We start from the raw sequence: 22,820 nt of genomic DNA on the forward strand, positions 1-22,820 counted from the left end.
ACCTGTAGCCCATTCAGGGGTGATGACAGCTTTACAATTACAGTGACTTTGACAATGACAAACAACAGCAGCATCCCCCTTTTTGTAAAGGTTAGAAACCTGCATATTTGTCTAAAGTGGGAACAGGCAACTGGGATACAAATGTAACGAATGATTTTATAGCTGTTAACGAGGTCTTGACAAGAAAAATTTGTACAAAATAGTTTGAATCCTGGTTCACGAACTGTTAAGATAACAGACCTGCAAAGCTGTCATAGGCTAAGTCCAAACAGACTGCAAGATAAAACTGTTGCGGTCTAGAACCGTCAGAACTGAAGAATGCTTAATAGCATCTTCAAAGGAAAGGCCTGTGCAAGCCTCAGGCTTAGTTTGTATCTTGTCAATGACTCATATCTTATACCCTCTTCTTCATTTAGCTGTCCATCTATCTACATGTACCAGTTACGGTATCTCTAGGCTAGACTTGGCTGACTAGACTAAGTCTTGACTAAATCTAACTTAAGGTCTCATTCATTCATTTTTTCGCCCCATAGGCTCACATGTCATACATGTAAACCGTGTTTTACATGGGCGCGTTTGTAATGAAGCTATAGGAAATGCACCGATGTCATTCATTCTCTGTTGAGCACATTTACCCTAGATCATGTGAAAAAAATTGCCAACTGCATGTAGCAGTTGGCATACAATTCCTTTTTATGGCAATCACAAACTGCACTTAGCTACACCACCAAAAAAGGCACTTTCTAGCTGAAAGCGCACGGCCGCATCACCGAAAATGTCGGGCTGTGGACGTCCGACCTCGCGCGCGGCCGCCAAACTTTACCTGTTAAGTTCTTCCGTTACAAACAAGCTTTCATCAGTTTGACCGAGCTCGTTTGACCCCTGAGATCAGTCGGGCTGGCTAAAAGGGAATTTCCCGCCGATATACACACGTTCATGCAGCCGTTCATTTTTCAGCCGTTCATTTTTCGGGGTACAGACTCGGAGTAATACAGGAATGAGACCCTAACTGTTTGCTCATGTCCACGTCAACATTACTAAAGGGCATGGGAGTTACTCCAGTCTTTCAGAGCGACCACATTAGTTGGCATTAGATGTTCACCGTGACATTTACTTAAACCTCTAACTGCCAAATGTGGGCAGAGCTCCTGAGCTCTTAAGGAACTTACAACATAGCAACATGTTATAGTACACTGTGAGGCTTTAACCTCGGACTTGCTGGCAAGGTTTCTGGCCTGCTATCTTTTGCCAATGACTTTATCATTTGGAACTTCATAGTCTTGTAGCACGGGCCAGCATACACGTAGGTTTGTTTTACAGGCCCATGTTCAGCCCTACTTATCATTCTGCAGACAATATTTCTGATTATAAAAATTCCAAGAAGTTAGACAAACAAGAGTATTAGGCCTGTCTGTTAAATTATATGTATGAATATGTTAGTTTTACCCTGCATTCAGTCTATATTGTCAAAAACATCTTTTTGTCCCTCTTTTTCCCTTTCTCTTTCTCTTACACACCCTTACAACTTGAGGCTACAACCAAAGCGAGCGTTCAAAGACTTGTCAGATCGATCAATATATTTCACAGAAAAAGTATATAATATAATTCTTTTTACGTTTCATTTTTTTTTTTCTAGTAAATCATACTTTTACATCTACATCTTGCTCACATTCTAACTTCGAAATCAAGAGTTACAAAAATCTAATTTCGGTCGCTGTACGGTCGCTCAGTGATCATCATCAATTGGAAAGGGGGAGCTCACATACCAAGAAGGAAACAGGTTAACAGTTGCAGAGACCCACACCAACATTCCTGTGGAGGGGGCATGTTCAAGTTCATATTTCCTGGACTACGGCCAAATTCCGACTGCAAGAATAATACAGGAGAGGAATTTACACACTTGACAATCTTCCAAACTTGCCATAAAGTGTTTCTCTAACACAGTGAAAGTTTAAACAGTGTCGGGCAGGATGACAACATGTGCTCGTGGCACTCTCTCTGAAACTTTAAAGCTTGCCTCAAAGTAAACAGGGTGCAAAGCTGGGCCTGTTATGACTACAAAATTACAGAAACAGATATGTCTTTGTTCACTCACAACCGACAGCTGCTCAAAACATAACTGAAGTTTAAAAATACACAAACAGCTACATGTATGATTAAGGTACTTTCCAAATAATTAGTTTATTCACAGCAGGCTTAATAGGAATTGTACAAAAGCACCTGGACTTTCATATTCTCTTAATTTCTTTTAGAAATGACCGCACAGACATCTACATGTATGTAGTTTTTTTCGTGTCGATCAAATGTGATGTCATTGTTGCAAACCTGTACAATCGACCATCTCTTCAAGCAGACCATCTGGCCACGACGACCGCTTTTTCTCGGTCTCGAAAATTTCTGTGATAGAGTAGACACAATTGCAAGCATTAAAGGTGCCCTAAGCGATTTCAGGGGGTAAAACTTGAAATATTCTGAGGAAAACAATTCTGTTTTGTGAGGTAGAAATTGACATTTGCTTCCCCATATTAGCACATCTGCATCATTATTTCAGACTTTGGGCGTTTAAAAATAGCACAGAAGCAAGCCACAAAAGGAGTATTTTATCTATTGGGTCCCCCCAAAAAATCAGCCCAGAATCCAGCCGTAACCGTTTTCTGTTGACAATTTTCGGTGACTTCCGGCCGCGTGACGTCACAATGTCCAAGGACATTGAGCCATGACCATGTGATTATTTCTTCAGATGCGTTCGGGACTTATCGGTCAGAATCGTGCATGTTCGGAAGATTTGAAATGATGGCTGGCCTCCTAGTGCTCAGATTTTCAATGAGTTCCCACTGCACAACAACATCACAATCATTTTTCCTCCATGATGGTCGATATGAGATGATATTGTGTTATCTAAACTTACTATGGATGGAAATCAGAAAAAATGATTTTGAACATATGACTTTCAGCGCCCTAATATTGCTTAGGTTGCCAAGACCGACAGGCAACTTATTAAGATGACTGACCACAACCGTCTCAAGTTGTGACCAGACATGACCCAATCCCTGCCCGTGACTACCACATCATTTCACAACTGTCTGTCTGAAACATTAATGGTTGCGCTTGTGATAGAGTTCAAGCACATGTCAAGTTTCTTTTTTGCATTTCTGCTGGATGAAAGTCATGACTATCACACACCCGTTTTAAAAATGGAGGCACAAGTTTCTTTTCCGCAGAATGAAAGAATGTGAACAGATACGATCAGTTACTTCCCAGGACTTCATTATTCTCCAACTAATCTTAAATGACAAGCACATTAGCGTCCATAACTAGCCAGCCAACAAGACAAACCAGTCCCTCTGCCAAACCGCTCTCCTCACATAAGACAGATGTGGACTGTCACAGCCTTTTGCTTTGTTTTCTTTCCTCTGCCCTTTAGACTGACACTTATTTGCGTGCCGAGGTGACCTTGACCATAGCAGTTGAGCGAGGAAACAGAGAATTGACAGATCACCAAAAAAGAAACTGCCTCAAACGAACCAATATGTATGTACAGTGCTGTATTTTGAAAAGCTATAATAATAGGATTTCCTAGCCCCTATACATATATTGTAGTATACAATGGATGTACATGTAAGCAAATACATTGAATGTATAGCTCATTTTTCTTTTTCATGTTCTTTTCTTCTGGCACTTTTATCTAAAAATCTTCCAGAAGCTGCCATGAGCATATTGAGGGTAGCTTGAGGATATTCAGACTGACTTTTATTTTTTTCCTTCCTAAAAGCTTTGAAAATCATCTTCTTTTACCTTATTCCATAACCATAACTGTCTAACAAATGGCTGTTTTAATAATACTGACAGGAGCTATAGTACACTGTAAGTTCTTGACCTTAAAAACAGGAGGACGAAAAAATTAGTTTTGTCAGAAGAAAAGTGGATGCATTACAGGTGGTCCTGCGTCTCCGGGTGGGGCCCACCCGGTTACCATCCTCCCAACTTGACCCTTGACCTGACTCAGTGTTCTGCGCTCTGTCAGCAACTGCCAGTGAAAACATCTGGGTTTAACTTGACACAGACCGAAACAGCGATGACCTTGGATCAGGGAAGGTCAAAGAACGGAGAAGAGGGAAATTCACTACAGATATGCCAATGCTTTACTTCCGAACACACACATGGAGTTTCTTACAAGTACCTCTTCTTTCTGTTCATGTATCTAATTGTATGTTCCAAAAAAATAATTAGCAGTCATCAATTGGGTTTAACTTGACACAGACCAAAACACAGATGACCTTGGATCAGCGAAGGTCATGATCAGAGAACAGAGGAGAGGAAATTCACAACAGACCTGCCAATTGACACTGGTTTTCCCTACTTCCGAACACACACATAGAGTTTCTTACCTCTTCTTTCTGTTCATGTATCTTTATCTTCGCCGAGAAGATTATGTTTTTGGATACGCCAGCTATAGGGTGGGTCTGTATGTATGTCAAGAGCATAACTTGAGAAACCTTTGATGAATCTTCATGATTTTCGGTAGGTGTGTAGTGGTTGTGCAAAGGAAGGTCAAGTTTGGAAATGGTTCAACTGGCATTTTCCAACACTACTGCAGCAGATTTTGCAGTTTTGTGTGTTTGTATGTAGGCAAAAAAAGTGACGGAAACGTTGATGGATCTTCATGATTTTTGGTAGGTGAGTAGCGGTTGTGGGAACGGAGGTCAAGGTAAAAGATGGTTCCCCTGGCATTTTCCGTCGGTACTGTAGCGGACTTTGTGTGTATGTGTATTGGTATGTGGACATAACTCGAGAAGCTGTCAATGGTTCTGCATGATATTTAGTGGATGGGTAGGGTTTATGGATAGCAAGGTCAAGTTCGATAATGGGCCTTCTAGATGTAGTTTGTATGTTCCAAAGAAACAATTGCGATTAATCAAAATTAGTGGCAGACTGTAGCTTCTTCTTTGGTCTGAACAAACTCGGCAGAAAGCGTGTCTACTCTTTCATTTTCCACAAAACAACGCAGTGCAGCCTATATATCAGTTTCAGCAACCAGTATTTACTTCAGAATAAATTTGTACATTTTGTACAGTCAAACCTGCCTAAGAAGACCACTCAGGACACCAATAAAATCTAGTCTATGGATAAAAGACAGACTACAGACTACAGACTGTACTCTTTTTTCCCACGCACCGTCCGCGACTGGAATACATTGCCTGAAGCCACAGTCCAGTCCTCGTCCCTGGCCACCTTCGTCTCGAAGGTGTCCAGTTCCGCTTAGAACCTGACCCTTGACCCGTGACATGTCAGTGATGGCCGATATCCGGCCGATGGACATTATCGGAAGAAGAAGAAGAAAGACAGGATTGGAAAAAGTGGTCACACTGGCCAGGTGGTCCTAATACATGTACATGCATGTAGAGGTGGTCACTTGTATGTAGAGACTGTAGCTCCAGGAACAAAGCTAGGCATGCTGGGATTAGGCCTTTTTCTAAAGTTATGGGCTTGACCTTCAGCTTGTCATTGACATTTGACCTTGCTTGGCAGGAAGACCAAGATGATACTTGGACCTACCTGAAGATGTTGATTGGAACAATTACTTCTTCTAGGACAAGCCGGATAGAGTTTCTTATGCTTAGTGTTTTACCTGAATGGTACTGACATACGACAGCTGTCTGCCACCCACAGATACCAATGTCAAAGTCTCTATGAAAAGTGCAATAGTGTAACAGTGGGGTTCAAGCGCCTCCAACTGACCAGTCTAACTAGTCCGGACCTTTTAGCCTAGAGGTTAGCATGTTGGATTCCCAAGCTGTGCGGATCGGGATCGGCGCAGGTTCGAATCCCGAGAGCGGCGTACTCGCCCCTTTGGGTTTTTACAATAGTATACAAATGTAGCTCCTACAAAAACTGCTGACACTACATATTTGAATAATCAGGTAGAATAAGTATGACTAGTCAATAGCAGTTGTTTTCATAATAGCCCTCAGATACATAGGACTGGGTCCCGTTCCCACTGAGTCCAAATGTATTTCTGTCCTGGTGGCTTGTGGAGTTTTGTAAACCCCCATTCACAGCCCTACACACAGGCTGAGTCCCATACCCCATACTGAGCCCACATGTGTTTTGCCTGGTATTAAACCCCCCTTCACACCCTCTTAGTCTGGAACACACAGGGTCAGTCCCATGCCCAACCCTGAGCCCTGGTGTCCTGTGCAGTCCTGTAAACCCCCTTCACACCCTCTGGCACAGACTGAGTCCCGCCCCTCCCCAATTGTTTTGTATCTGGTACTCAGTTAACCCCCCTTCACAGCCTCTGGCATTGCTGGCACACACAGGCTGAGTCTATCCCCCATACTGAGCCCACATGTGTTTATGCCTGGTGTCCTGAGGAGGGTGTCCTTCCTCAGATTTCCACTTTCACTGGACTGTGGCCTCCCTGTACTCCTCCCAGGGGGAACAACAACAGCCTCACAACATGCTAGTGCTACAGGCAACTGGACTATAAATAGCTTGTAAGGAAACCATATGATTTATCTTGTATTCCGGGCATAAAAGAAAAAGAACTTACTTTCAAAATGCAGAAGAAGAAGGAGATGAAGAAAGACTGAATATAGCTGCAGGATGTTTCAACAAGTGCAGATGCAGAAACCAGCAGATGATGATGATGATTTTGGCTGTCACACTCACACAATATTTCACAACTACTTACCTGTATATACACTTTGTATACAATTTGTAAATCACACAATCTCTCTTTCCAAGAGAGATAAGATAGACATTTGAACTTCGATGGACTACCACCAACCAGCAGTTTAATAGTGACTGAGTTAGGAAGATTTTCAGAGAGATTTATTATATTATATTTAAGGGAATTTCTGGAGGGCTGCACCTGCTTGGAATGATAAAGATTGATAAATTTCTACAGAATTCCTGGATTTGTTTCAATTCTAAAGTAAAATGCCATTACTTCTTTTTCTTCATCAACATCAATCGTAAAATCTATTCATAGCTTTTTAAACTGAGTTATGTTGCTTTCAGACATTATGGAGTCTGCCATGTACATACAGTATAGACCATACGGCCTGCAGTTCTGAAAAATCACTACCATATGATGGGGGATCAGAAGAAAGCCCGACCCTCCAGCGAAGGATGTCTTCCTCCAACTTCACAGGGCCTGCCTCATGACATGTATGGCTATGCCGTAATGGGTACCGGGTTAGGCCCACGGGCAGGGAATAAGAAATCTATTAGCTGCATGCTGTATAACTTATAAATAGGATGTTCTGATTTAAATCTACTGCTACCTTCCGTACTGAGCTGGAATGAATCAAAGGCAGTCACTGTGTTTGCTTACTCATTACCTCAGGTTTAGGCCCGAGCTTATACCGATGAGAACCGGTTTGATACCGTTTTGGTTGTCTTTAGACCTACGGGCGGAAGCGCAGTGCGCCACCCGCGGCACAGGATATTATAGTCGCGTGCAATTCAAAATGGTGGTAGAAGAGCCGCTTATTTTCGTCTTGCAGTACTTACTTTATATTTCTTATGTTTGCTACACACGTTTTCTTGCATATGAGACACTGCATACGCGCTCAACAAAAAAAGGATGAGACGCATGTACAGGGACGGGCAAGACTCAACACACAGAGAGGAACCGTCACGGCCCCCCGCTGAAGCGGCACAGCCCCGGGTTGGAAGGTACCGGTGGTCTGGGTCTGTTCATGGAAAAACCGACATATGACACTTATTTCCTCTTTCGACCGGTAACGATTAAGTTACACACGTCGGTTAACTGACTCAGGTCGGTTAAAGCATGGCAAGTCTAAAGTGGGCCTAAGAAGGCTGGACTCCAGGCTACATGTAGTTCAGTTTAACTTCAGTTCATCCTCAACTTGAGCTGACGCCAGCATGTAAAACGTGATTAAAGATTACTTAAATCAGTACATTCCTGACAGAATGGGTAACATATAACTATAACCTTATAGCAATGTCAGAAATATCGTTATGTTTTCTGACTGCCAAGTTTTCTGCTATAAAAAAAGTTACATCCTTCTCACCCAACATCTGCTTTGAGATTATGCAAATATTAATAAAGCCTCGAAGCACATTCCAACAGAAGTTGAGTATAAAGATAAAATGAACTCAATATTACATCACGCTATAAACAAAAGATCAGAACCTCCCAAGCAAAGACAAAAAAGATGATAAAATACTTCTAATATTGTAGCAGATGGATAACACATCTCATACATAATTTATCGTTTTATTATTTACGTCTACATGTATGCCAGACAGACTGGAACTAATATTTTAATGTTTAACAAACTACATATTTCACGTCTCATGGCTTTTATGGTCAATGCCAGTCGTATTTAATAGTCTGGATCTATACTTTCATCAGTAACAGACTATATAGGAACAGGACAATTTAAATCACTTGTTCCACTAAAACTTCCTTGTCCTGGCTATCTAATTCATGCCTTTCGCAGAATTCAACTTCAGCATCTGTTGGTACTGATAACGCACCTCAGTACAATCTCCCAGACTTGTAGTCATTTATCTGACATGACATATTCTATTCATTTAATGTGAGTGTTGCGTCATAAAACTAAGTTTCTACTAAGTTTCTCAACATACGTTTAATACCATATTGTAACACCTGCTAAGTTACTTGTCATAAGTTGCCTTCTACTAGTTCTAGTCATGATAATAAATAATAAGTATATTGCAAGTTCTTGCCCGTAGGCTAATTGCAAGTAAATGAAACATGGGAGGACGGACAGACAATCGCTATAACAATATAGCGTGTGACTATTCTAGTTCAAATACTAACACTAAATTCTATCTTATTTGGGTTTGACTTCTTTTTTCGAGACAGTGGTAGACAAATGCTCCCACTTTTTCTGTAATGTGTGGGTTTTGTGAAGTTAACAGGAGACTGAGGAGAGTAGTTTTCTTTTGTTCTGTAAACATGGAGAAGTTTGGATGGAATTTGGCGCCTTTCTTTCTTGATCGTAGAACGGGCAACTTGAAGTTGAAATAAAATGTGTTTCGTCTTCTCCGTGTTTGACATGCAGTATTTATAAGTTCTTTCGCACACAGGTAACACAGGTAACTTTAATAATGAGTGGGATGCCGGGAAAAAAATGAAAGGCTGCAGACAGCCCTGACTGTGCATAAGATTTTAGGTCTTTAGATTTAGAAGAAGAAAAAACATGAGATCACTCAGAAGATAAAAAGTTATCATGGAAGCTCATCTGTGTTGGTACGGTACTGTAGTAATCATAATCATACTACAATGCTGAACTTTCTTCCAACACTAAGATATTCTTTTTGGGCGACCACTGTCGCCCTCTTCAGACTTCATGATCTTGAAGAAGGCAACAGTGGTCCTTCATGATCCTGAAGAAGGTGACAGTGGTCGTTGGAAATTTGATCTGTGAATACCTTAGTTAAAAAAAGTTAAAGTGGTCCCATGCATAGAAGATCCGTAGGGGGGCGCCCATCTCCAATTCGAAGCCCTTGGGCCACACAAGTGCAAGTCACCACAGCAGGGGGCTGGTCCGCTGGTAGTGATGTGTGTGTTTAACTACCATATTCTTTCCCAAATGCTGAGTGCTAAGCAGAGAAAGAAGTATGTACCATTTTTAGAGTCTTTGGTATGACCCGGCCGGGGTTCGAACTCACGACCTACATGTACCGTATGCAAGGCAAACACTCTACCAATTAGGCCATTGCACCGGTCAATATACGGAATACCTTAGTGTTGGAAGAAGATAAAAAGTTGGTTAATATGGGCTAATGAACTTACCAGAGATCAGAGATGCACCCTACACAGCTACAGCTCAGGCCAGCAGCAGGTGGGGTCTGTGTGCCTCTCTCACCGATCCTGTAACAAGAGAATGCAGAAAGAGTTGGTCAGAAGCTGGGACATATCCGCCCTGCTTGTCTGTCTACTGTCCCCTCCAACTGGGAGGAACAACATCAAAGACTGGAGCAGCTCTGGTACAAATCACAACCACGGGAGGGAAGCAGGAACACAGCGCTCCAGGGTTTGGTGTGCAACACAAATTTGGCTAGCCTGAGTGTCATCCTAGTTAGTTTACTGGGGCTCCTGTATTCCCGACATACAGTCAAACCTGCCTAGGCGACCACCTCTTCAATGCGACCACCTGGCCATAGCGACCATTTTTTCTCAGTCCCAAAAATTATCCCCATAGGCACAAGTAGTAAGCTGCCTGACCAAGGCGACAACTTGTCCAACACGACTGCCACGATTTGGGACCGCACAGAGCACAATCCCTGCCCATGACGACCATTTTCTAGCGTGTGATGACATCGGATTTTGCTGTCTATGACGGAAATGTTTTTAAGACCTTCACGGACAAAACCTTGACGGACAAAACTGATCTATGGAATAGCATCAATTTATCAATAAAGTGTTGTAACAAAACGTTCACACTGTAAACATTGCAAATAAAAAGGTTTGTGAATTATACTAAATAGGACAAAATAGAATGTACTTCTTAACACCGATGTTGTTGTGCCCATCGTAATCTTATACAGAATACAAACTATAAGTATAACCTCAGTTTGCCAATATTTGATACAAAATTGAGTTGCTCACAAAGCAATCCACTTCACTCTTTATCTGTTTTATTGTCCCATTCATTATTACCATCTTTACAAAGGAAAGAAACAAATAACAAGATCTTATTGCCTCAGGAGATTCAAGACTCTTCATTACCAACCCTTCAAATCCCCTTTCACAATCCTCTTCATCTTTCTGTCCTAAGCAAACAGAACTAATCTTCCTAAGATTCAACTAATCCAAGCAAATATATGGGATAACAAAATCTTGTGGGAACTGCACTCAGTCCATCCTACCAGGACTTTATACTGCTTAAACACACAGAGCACAAAGCTGAGAAAATGCTACTTAAGTCCCCAAGGTGGTCACAAATCCTGAGCTTTGTAGATCGCAGGTGATACCAGCAGATGAAGGAAATTGGTAAGGGACAAACGGAGAGGTAGAATTTCACAGAGTAATATGTGACATGAGACCTTTTACCTTAGTAAGTAGGCCATGACAAATTGGTGGAGAACTGGGCTAATCTATAATCACAAAACCCACACATTACAGAAAAAGTGGGATCATTCGTCTTCCACTGTCTCGCAAACTCGCAAAAAGAAGCCGAACCCAATAAGCTAGAACTTAGTGTAAGTAGTCAAGACTAGAGTTAACTCATATGTTATATTGTTCATCATTATCTGTCCGTCCACTCTGTGTTACATGTACATGTACATGTACTTGCAATTAGCCTACGGGCAGGAATTTGCAATAAACTTTCTATTATCTCCAAGCAGATGTTGCAGTTCTGCTTGTACTGTAAATGCAGAAATTTTCACGGTGGTTTTATGTCTGTGATTTTCGCGGTGAACTCTTCAGCGGAAACTTAAAATCATCACGAAACTTTTTGCCCACCTATGACTAGCAGTACTATTGTTTTAAACCCAAACTTAAAACCACCGTAAACACTCCATTTTATCCCTACCGCGAAATAAAAATCACGCAAACTTAAATTTGGTGGTGTTTTGTTTTTATGGAGGAGCAAAGAGGGTATCTGCAGTGAAAAAGCATGGACATGTACAGTACCTCCAGAAAAACATACATAACACTGCCAAACAGACTGGAAACCAGCCTGACTGCCACATCTGCTTGTTTGGTCTGGAGATTAGGCTATCTACAGAGTTGAGGTGGTCCTTGTGAAATCGAGACAGGTTCTATTTTGCTATTGGCAAGGAAAAGAAGAGGATGCAATGCAATACAAGCTGCTAGGGGGCCCAAACCTACACCACTTCTTTATTACATCACAAGCTATCTGCCACCCAAAAATCAAGACCATAGCACATCCAGGTCAAAATATACAAAAACGGAAATTCTGCTGCAGTACCAATACCAGGGGGCCCAAAAAAGACCTTGAATTTCCCGCCCACATACCAAATATCATCCTAATCCATAAAGAGTTTCTTGAGTTGTGCTAACTACAGCAGTGCGGAAAAACAAAGTACACACACACACACAGACAGACAGACTATTTTTCATGGAGATAAAAATATGTCTGTGAGCCCCAAAGGCAAGAGGGAACCAAATAATCATCCCCAAGTTCCCGATGCCAGATGATAGCTTTTATGAGTCTGACAGCTACATGACATCTGTCAGACTTTGAGCAGCAAGCAGTGATATACAGATATACAGTTAACGTGTTGGGGACTTGGCACACTAGTAACACCAGTCATCAAACAACTGGCTGAAACACACATGTGGGAGGGAAGATATATGTGTCCTTCCACTATCATCTGGTGGCCACTTGCCTGCCAGCTAGCCATAGTGTCTGTGGGCTATCTAGAATAGGGATGGACCATTGGAATTGGCTGGAAGCATACAGAAATCATTCTTTCTAACAATAACTTTTGCAGTCAGATATGAGAAGACTAGGTGTGACAGACCGTTTGGTGTAATATAACCAGCTGCTTCCGCGCCGCGTGCCTGCGAAGCTGGTGTGTTACGCCTAATGGCGGTTATAGTACAGAATACAGATACAGAACTTGTAGTTGTACTGTTATTCACAGGGCTGCATTTCACAATTTTTCTTTTTTTACCACGGAGAGGTCTCTTCCACCCTCTTCTCAAGCCAAAATATATACTTTTGCATAGTTGTACATGTATCAACATCATATACTTAACTTACTCTCTATCAGTGCTGTCATAAGTATCAACAGAATAATCAATCATTCAAACATTCACACATTTAATTAATCAATCATTCAATCCATATTTTAAAAGTGCATGGTAAAAAGTTACCAGACCCAGAATAAAATTTTCCAGCCTACCATAGCGACACCACGCTCTCCCAAACCCTAAGATGCCATGACCAATCCTGTTACATCCACATTCCCTGACATCTTACAAAACGTCTAAGAGAAATACCAAGGAATTCTGACCTCTAACATCTCAGTAACATTAGACTAAGGAATGCCTCCTTCAGGGAATTACAGAAGGAGGTATGGAAATCTCAGTTTCGTGTCACCCAAATATACAAGATGTTAGTATTACAGAGGGTCAGAGGTTGTGAACTTTAACCTGCTGTGAAATACAGTAAATGCAGAAATGTTCACGGTGGTTTTCGCGGCGACAGTTTCAGTGAACTTAAAACCACTGCGAACATTTCTGTCAAATACTGTAGTACTTAGTATGTGACTATAGCGCTGCCGCAAACTCAAAACCACCACAAACACTCCATTTTCGCATCAGCGCGAAATAAAAACCAAGCGAACTTAAATGCGTCTACAGTACTTTCCCATCAGTCAAGGGCAGAAAACAACTTCTCAGTCAGGTTGGGTGAACGTACTCTCCAAGCAGAGGTTGGTGGGGAAGGTTGTGACCTTTTTTTCCCCACGAGAGCAGACCGAAAACCAGGCATATAATAAAAAGGTCACAATCTTACCCACCAACCTCTGCTTGGAGAGTAGGATGAACTGTCAGACTCCAGATATCAATACAAGATTTATTCAAATCACCACTTTACTCACTTCACTGACACAAACAACTATTATCTACTAGTAGGATGTCATACATATAATCAAATGAACATGGCCTAACTGCCTTAAACGGCTTGGTCCAATTTAAGATTTGAGTGACCTTGACAGAGACTGACCTTGACAAAGACTAGGTGAAAGAGGAAGAAAAAGATCACCTAATTTGTTACAGGTTGAGAACAGGATGTTCCAGGCAAAACTTGTTGACCTTAGATTATCCTGTACCTACTTACTTACTTACTCTCTATCAGTGCTGTCATAAAACTTACTGACAAGATGACCTTGACATCCTTGGTTCTCCTCCAAAATTTCAGGGGGGGGGGGGTAGACACACAGGCTTTTTCCCTGAAGGTGACAGACAGTCTGTTACCAGCAGTACATCATAGTTAAGGCCACACCAATTTGATTTCTTGGTTAACGGAATTTTTGAAAAAAATGCTACAAAATGGAAAATCAACATGAAAACAGAATCTCAGAGGAAAGTTTTTACTTTGGTGCACACAATTTCAGGGAATAAACATGGTCAGGTGCAAGTTTTCACCCCAGCTTTCTGTTTTGATGATGTCCTCGACCTCAAATTAAAAAAAAAAATCTGTTAACCAAGAAATCAAATTGGTGTGGCCTAACCCCAGATTACAAAATGCCAAAAGGCAAAACCAACTTCATCTGCTGTTTCTCGGATTTGTGCAAAAAAAACACTTTCTGAAACGAAAGATCATTATGAAATGTACATCTATGATCTTCATACACATACGTAAGTTTCAAAGTGTGAATACGGTCTGGATAAAAGTTTTTCTTCCAGCTTTCTGTTTTCAATTCTTGACATCTTAAAGGGGCATATTGTGACATGAACATAAAACAAAATTCTTTGTTTTTGATTATTTTTCTACATCATTAGTTGAATCTACCTTATTACACTGCACAGCAATATTCATCACGTACAGATGCGACTTTGTAGTGTCGTGCGAACGTCTTGAAAAAAATTATATACGCCATCCCCGCCGCCGCTTGAATTGGCCGCCATCTTGTCCAACATTCCGACGAACCACCGAACACGCGATCGAACGCCCGACGTTCTGAAGTTTGTTCACTTGTGGTGATTTTCCTGTGACGCTCGAACTCCGACCATAACGGTCAATCCGGATTTTTCGTAGCGTTCTACGCTGGCTTATCTGCATATTAACTTGCGGGACGCAACTTAATATGTAGATGAACCAGATTTTACACGTTTTGCGTTTTTCGTCGTTTATCAATGGTGGAAATGTGATAAAATGACGGGAATATGTTGGAAATAAGTAACAGATAAGTTACAAATGTGAATCCTAGTGTAGATCTTTCAAATTCTTACTATTTGTAGTTTTTGCCCACCAGATTCTACAATATGCCCCTTTAATAAATATTTACACAAAAATGTCTGACTACTGCCATGGCTCATGCTTTGACCTCAGTCTGAGGTCAACTGCTTTACCTTACCAAGGATATGACTAGCCTTATTGAGTGTCATATTTTGTATTGAATAATGACTCTAGTACATTGTACAAAGTAAGTACTGTATCACTAATAGTATTATCAGTAGTTGAACTGTAGGCTGGATTCAATTTCGATAAAACAGAGTCCACTAAAGAACTTAATACTGTACCAAGATTGCATGACCTCAACATATCTATAGCTCTGTGTAACTAATCATCAGGAAGTACACATGCTTGACCATGCATGACTTGATATAACAAGATTACAGCAAGTCCACCAGATTATTCAGCCCAAATCTGTCCAAATCTGGCCCACTGTCATGTTTATTCATGTCCTTCCCTTGTTAACCCCCCACAGCCAGTTGTCCCGCTGTTCAATTTACCAAGTTTACCAGATTATAGCCTGAATACCACCTTCAGGAAAGAAAGCATTAAAAAATTTTTAAAAATTCAACGGTTCTCAGTGGCAAATGTGCTAGATGTTGGTTTTTTGGCACACTGTTTGACAGATTAGCCGCATAGGCTCCGGGAAGGTAGTGTAAAGTGCCTTTCCCAAGGACACAACGTGGGGGCATGGTGAGTATCGAACTCAGGACCTATTGATTCCGAGTTCAATGCTCTAAGTCTAACCGGTAAGCCACGCCGACGTCAAAAAAAGCATAGGGCCTGTAGAATCCCAATCTTCACTCCTTCAGTTCTCACCTGTTTATGCTTCTCATTGTTCCAATTTTGATTGTCAAATCATTCACAGTTTTAGCTTCAAGTTCAACCACAAGTCATGGTAGGGAGCTCCCGTCCTTTTCAGTTCTAAGACTGAAAGACTAACCTTTAATTCTGTTCTTAGCCTGTGGAACCTTGAGTTTAAAACTATGTATGGCCTCTTGTTGAGCTTGAGCTTGAAGTGTGAAAAAGGACTTTAAGGCCACACTATTTTAATTTCTTGGTTAACGGAATCTTTAAAAAAGTGCTAGATTGGAAAATCAGCAGAAAAACAGAATCTCAGAGGAAAGTTTGTACTTTGGTGCAAACAGTTTCAGGGAGTGAACAGGGTCAGGTGCAAGTTTTCACCCCAGCCTTCTGTTTTCATGATTTTTTTTTTGGCTTAAGTTAAAAAAAAATCTGTTAACCAAGAAATTAAATTGGTGTGGCCTAAGAGGGGTTCTTTCTAAATTCTATCCAAATCTGGCCCAGTGTCATGTTTATTCACGGTTGTTACAAATGTTTACAAATCCCAGGACAAACAGCCCCTCCCTGGTAATTGCATGTTTTTTTTGTCCACATTCAAGTCGCTGTAATTGGGGAGAAAAACACTCAAAAACACAATGGGCACTGTGAATGGAAAAAGCAGTCACTATATAGACAGGTTATATTAACTCCACCAGGACAATAAATGGCTTTATTTGAGTCAGTTTTCACACATAAAATGAAATAAAGTTGTGAAACGCTCATTAATTTTAAAGGTCTACCACCAAGAAAACCACAGGGTCCTCATAACTTGGGAGAGAAAGAAACACTCAACATAACAGTACAATGGGCACTGTGAATAGGGAAAAGCAGTCACTATATTAGCCTCCGTTGCAGTCCTTTTCCCCGCAGCGTTTTTTTTTCAATTTTTTTTTTTGGGGGGGGAGGGGGGTGGGCGCCACGTATCTGCTTGGGATCCCGTATCCGCCGTGCCTCTGTGTCCGCTATAGACCCTGTGTCCGCTGCTGGGGAAGGACTGCGTTTTGTCGCTTCCAGCAAAGGCAATTAATGTATCCGCGAGAAGTAATTCACACTACCGGGAGAAGTAATTCACACTACCGCGAGAAGCAATTCAAATGTTACGTTGCACAAAGCCCACGTGAAATGACGCATGCTTCCTTGCAAATGATTATCATGTTGTCTTCGAAGTCGAGTTACAAATTGTCTGAAATGTGGCCTGATGTTTCTTTCTATTGCTGATATCTTCTGTGGATTCAGCCGTCGTAGCTAAGAGATCTTATAATTAGAGCGTTTCTTTTACGACAGAGAAGACAACAAAGGGTCAGGGGTTAGATTATGATCGGCCATTGTCTAGCGCAGCGTGCGCGGAGAAAGTTGTAGCTTTCTCACGCTTTGTGGGACGTGTTTGAGCCACGTCTCCTTGCACGAAAAGCACAAAATCATGATAGCAACTTCGATGGATGTACAAAGAAAAAAATGCGAAAGGTTCGTTCATTTAGGTGTCCGTCCGTCGTGTTTTGAAAAGACATCCCGGCAACCGTTAGAACGTTGTCGCTGGTCAAAGGGGCATGAAGATTTCCCCGCGCTGGCCGTGTTTATTACGGGAAGTTCGCACATCCGTGGCAATGGTGATAAGTGATTTTTAATGGGCCTTTGCTGGAAGCGACAAAACGCAGTCCTTCCCCAGCAGCGGACACAGGGTCTATAGCGGACACAGAGGCACGGCGGATACGGGATCCCAAGCAGATACGTGGCCCCCCCCCCCCAAAAAAAAATTGAAAAAAACGCTGCGGGGAAAAGGACTGCAACGGAGGCTATCACTATATAGACAGGTTATATCAACTCCACCAGGACAATAAATGGCTTTATTTAAGTTTCACACCCAAAATGATATAAAGTTATGAAACGCTCATCAATTTTAAAGGTCCATCACACAATAACACCACAGGGTCCTCATAATTGGGGAGAGAAAGAAACACTCAACATAACAGTACAATGGGCATTGTGAATGGGGAAAAGAAGTCACTATATATAGACAGGACTGCTGGTTATATTAACTCCACCTGGACAATAAGTGGCTTTATTTAAGTTTTCACACCCAAAATGACATCAAGTTGTGAAACGCATGCTAATTTTAAAGGTCCACCATCCAATAAAACCACTGGGGTCCTCATAACTTGGGAGAGAAAGAAACACTCAATGTAAAATGGGCATTGTGAATGGAAAAAGCAGTCACTACAGACAGGTTATATGAACTCCACTAGGACAACAATGGCTCTATTGGAGTCAATTTTCACACCCAAAATGACATCAAGTCGTGAAATGCTCATTAATTTTAAAGGTCTACCACCCAAGAAAACCACTGGGTCCTCATAATTGGGGAGAGAAAGAAACACTCAACAGTAAAATGGTCACTGTGAATGGAGAAAGCAGTCACAAGTTATATGAACTCTACCAAGACAATAATGGCTCTATTGGAGTCAGTTTTCACACCCAAAATGATATCAAGTCGTGAAATGCTCGTTAATTTTAAAGGTCTACCATCCAAGAAAACCACAAGGTCCTGGTACTACTGTAAATGCAGAAATGTTTGCGGTGGTTTTATGTTTGAGGTTTTTGCGGTGACCATTGCCCCGCGAACTTAAACATTTTTGTCCAGTACTGTAGCAGTTTGTAACTAAAGCACTGCCGTAATCTTAAAACCGACATGAACACTCCATTTTCGCCTTAGCACGAGATAAAAACATAAATGCATTTACAGTATGTGAAACACTGAACAATACTTGACACTGTGGATGGTAAAAGCGAAGTCACGATAGACTAGTTACATGAAGCCCACCGAGGCAACAAGTAAATCAAGTCGGTTTTCACACCCAAAATGATATCAAGGTGTGAAGCACTCGTTAATTTTACAGGTTTACCATGCCAGAAAACCACAGGGATATCTTCACAACTAGTTTGTGCCTTTGCTACTTTTATACCATTCACGTTGTCTACAGACATAAGATTGACAACCTCCCAATGTTCCCCCATCAAACATGGCTACAAATATTTACAGTATCTATCAAACTGCCTTTCCTGGTGAAATAATTGGCCCTTTTGTCCATATCCAAGGCCAGGCAGACAGACAGCATAAATGAAACATTTACATCTACTAGAAATGGACTGTATCTGGACAAGAACTACTCAATTTGAATTGTTTCTTCACACCGATTTAGCCAGATCAAGGTGTGAAACACATGTCAGTATATTGGTTATTCAACAAGCACATCAAATAAGAAAACATGCTGAACTAATTGTTGGAGCTATATTGACTCGATAAATACCTCAGATAAAGTTATTTCTTCCCACCAATGATAAATAATAATATAATAATATAATATCAGGTGTATTTGCAGCCAGTGCCACAGGCAGGTACCCAATGTGTAGGGTAATGAGGCTGTTCAACGTGTTCGAGGCACCTCCTCGAGCACGGGACCCCCGTTTTACGTCCCTCCCGGAAGACGATTTCGTGGAAAGCTTCGTGAGGCTACAGCAATCCGGACGTCCTTGGTTGGTCCCCCATCCAAGCACTGTCCGGACCGCGCGTTGCTTAACTTCCGAGATCGAGGGATCGGGTGTATCCAACGCGCCACGCGGCCGTAGTAATGCAAAGATATAAAACACCCTTTTGTTTATGACTTGTTTTAACAAGCCTGTAAAGAAGAAGCCATCCAAAGTGACTCAAATAATTGATACAGACCAGCCAGAAAGTCAACTACAAGTACAATGTCTAAACTGCCAGAGATCATTTGTGTTTCTGTAAGTTCTGTGAAAATCATCAACTATTAAAACAAAACAGTTCAAACTTATTCTCTAGTAGTCATTTAGATACTTTTGTACTACTTATTTACACTTCAATGGTATAAAATGGTTGCTTTTACAGCTCAACAAATATCCAAGAAAAACCCTATGATTACAAGGGCCCCTGCCGATTAAACACGCTCACACAGCGAAACAAATTATTGATATGCAAAGCACAGCATAATACCTGATCTATTAGCAGATATCATTAGTTGATAATCTTCTTTAATCACCACATCTTTTTCTTCTCATTCGGGTAATTTCCCTGCCTGCCAAGTAAATGCAGACTAATCAGTGCGGGTTAACGAGCTCGTTTAGTCTGGGAACGATTAAACAGGGAAATCCTTTCCGCAAATTTGTCTGCGATAGGAGGGAAAATAAAACACTACAGTGCTACACAGTGGTGAAATAAACAGACACAAGAAACGTGGTCATCTTTTATTATAAAAGGACATATTGTTTTATGTCATGAAGGTTAGGCTAGACATCCAGGAAATAAGATATGCCAAATAGCAGTTACTCTAGCAACTGGATGTGATTTTGGAAACAGAAATCTTTTTTTTTTCTATAACATGCTCCAGCTGCTTGAGTAACTGCTACATTTGTATTTGGCAATATTGTTTTAGTGTGCCTGTCTTTTTGCCCGTTTCTGTGTGTGTGTTTTGACTGCAAACGTTGGGCAGCATAACTTAAGAATCAGTGGATGGATTGTGATAATATTTGGTACATGTGGATAGGTCTTATCATATGAAAGAAATGATAAGTATTTGGGTGCCCCGGCAGCCTTCCTTAGTACTGCAGCAGAACTTCCAGTTTTTCTATCTCGTTTCTGGACAAGCTATGGTCAAAAATTTTCAATGGTACGGTAGATAGGTTTTGTTCTTATTGCTACCATCTTTCAAAATACTGTAAAAGGGGAAATGTTTGCAGAGATTTCATATCGCAGTTGGGAGAAAATGAAGTGTTCGTGTTCGTTTTAGGTTTTGCTGTACAAGGAGAAATGAAGAGGACACCATGAAAAACTCAAACATAAACCCAGCGAAAACATGTCCCCATTTACAGTATAAATCTACAGTACCAACTGCGTGGCAAAGAGCAAACTGCATATAAAGCCTGCTTTAGTTTAGAGGCAGCCATCAAAACACTGCTACTAGTAATACACTCCTTGTGTCCCATGTGTGTTCTGAACCACCAAACCAACAAACACCGTCATTGTTTGCACACTTTTCAAATCATCTCTTTCCTGTTTACACACCAAACATACCAGGCTTCCCTCAGCCATGTCAGGACCGACTCAGGTGTAAAATAGAAGGTCATTTGGGCAGCATAAGCCTCCATAGCAGACTCTAGCAGACTCTACGAGTTGGGCTTTTTTGCGGCTTATAATGTGATCTTTTTTTAATGATGGCATATCAGGTTTTTGTTGCTCTGATTCTTGTGGATGTCCACCAGATAGAGATAAAGTACTGCAAACTACGATATGATTGAAAAACTATGTGAATTTGTGTACAAACGTTTCAAGAAGAGAGAAGAGAGTCTGTAGATTCGGGTGGAATATAGCACAATGTTCCTTTACTTTTACTTCATGGTATCTAATGCATTTAGCCCAAGCTGGGCATGAATATGCAATAAAGTTCATTGTCATTGTCATTAGAAAAAAGCTATTTGCAGCGGTTTTATTGACTTTGCGCTTTTGTCCCACAGTACAGTTTCGACCGCAACCATGAACTCGAAACACCCTGAAAACCTTCTGTTCACTCCTACCGCAAAACCCTTAAGCTGCCAGTCCCGACTTAATTAGGGATACAGAAATATGCCTTGTGTGCTGGACCCGGTTATAACCGGGATAGGGTATTCCCCAGAACAAAACAGCTTTGCGTGCGTGTAGCGCGCGAAGCCGGGAAGTTAGGGGAGTTAGCGCCGCCGGGTGTTTCGCGGGTTTCGTGAGGGAGGTCAGGGGTCAAACATTTTTGATTTTTACTTGGCTAAAAAACCTGGCAGCTTAAGGGTTAAAGCCACACTGGAATAAGCAAAAGTTACACAGCTAAAGGGCAATTTTGCAGATTTTCCTGCCATATCTGGACCTAGCCAGGTGTATAATGAAAGGTCACTCTCCGCTGTCTTAGGCCAAAAAAAATTCCATTTCATGGACGACATGTGGGACTGCATCAATCCTGGCCTTCGTCCTTGTCGGAAACGTCCTTCCATTCCTCAGAGGGGCAGTGATCCGTTGTTCGCACCTCCGTAACAACCCGGAAACAAGTCTCCACAAATCGATAAATCACTGTGCGTGAATTCTCGTATACGTACTGACGAGGCTAGGTGTTGTTCATACCATAACTATACAGGATTCTTGATAAATTAGTCGATAAACATAAATGTGCTAGATTATTACTTGTAAACCCCTGAGTTTTGTTTTAGGGGCGGGGTGGGCAGTTATCCGCTGTTCAAACCTCCGTAACAACCTGGAAACAAGTGGCCACAGATCGATAAGTCGCTGTGCATGAATTTGCGTGAAGAATGTTTCCTACTATTTTTTTCCATCCCACTCGTTATTTGGGAGCCAGTGGTCTTAATCTTTGTAGTTTAAAGGTCTGACATTTTAAGCTTACAAAAATTTTACGGAATTCATACGAGTTTTACGGAATACACACGATCCATTACGCAGAAACATACGAATTTTATGGAATTCATCCGATCCATTACTAGGAAACATACGATCCTTACTATTTGTTGGATCACATGACATGACCGCCAAATTCAAGATGGCGGACTCGGAATAACCAGTTCTTCATACGATATCTTGGCTTTTAAGAGCTTAATAATGGCGTATCCCATCCTGCTAAACTCTAAATATCTCAAGGTACACTAAATTAAGACTAACGTAGGCTTAGACCAACTACATGTAGGACTAGGAGTACCAGACAAAGCTAGATTCGGTGCTAGCGCAATGGCGAACAAATTAGTAAGGATCGTATGTTTCTTCAGTAATGGATTAAATGTATTCTGCAAAATTCGTATGTTTCTTAGTAATGGATTGTGTCACTATGAATTCCCTAAAATTTGTCTGTTTCTCATAATGGATCGTATGTATTCCGTAAAATTTGTATGAATTCTTTGCCACCCCTGAATGAGTTTTTTCATCGTCAGTGGCAGGTACATCACCTGGCATCGGTCCTTGTTTATCTGGTATGTTGAGCGGACAATTTTACGTTTAAC

The 22,820-nt window shown here is 41.3% G+C and overlaps 1 protein-coding gene across 2 annotated transcripts in view; it reads right to left on the reverse strand.

Annotated features, from left to right (window-relative positions):
* The window catches only part of LOC136431305 (xylosyl- and glucuronyltransferase LARGE1-like), a 139,722-nt gene that overhangs the window by 92,707 nt on the left and 24,195 nt on the right, over nt 1-22,820 (reverse strand). For both annotated transcript variants that reach the window (XM_066422631.1, XM_066422630.1), the window contains exon 2: nt 9,797-9,874. The gene's annotated coding sequence lies outside the window, so the exon portion shown is untranslated. The remainder of the gene's footprint in view (nt 1-9,796; nt 9,875-22,820) is intronic.

Source organism: Branchiostoma lanceolatum, chromosome 3 (genome assembly GCF_035083965.1).
Source record: "Branchiostoma lanceolatum isolate klBraLanc5 chromosome 3, klBraLanc5.hap2, whole genome shotgun sequence".
NCBI classification, from domain to species: domain Eukaryota; kingdom Metazoa; phylum Chordata; class Leptocardii; order Amphioxiformes; family Branchiostomatidae; genus Branchiostoma; species Branchiostoma lanceolatum.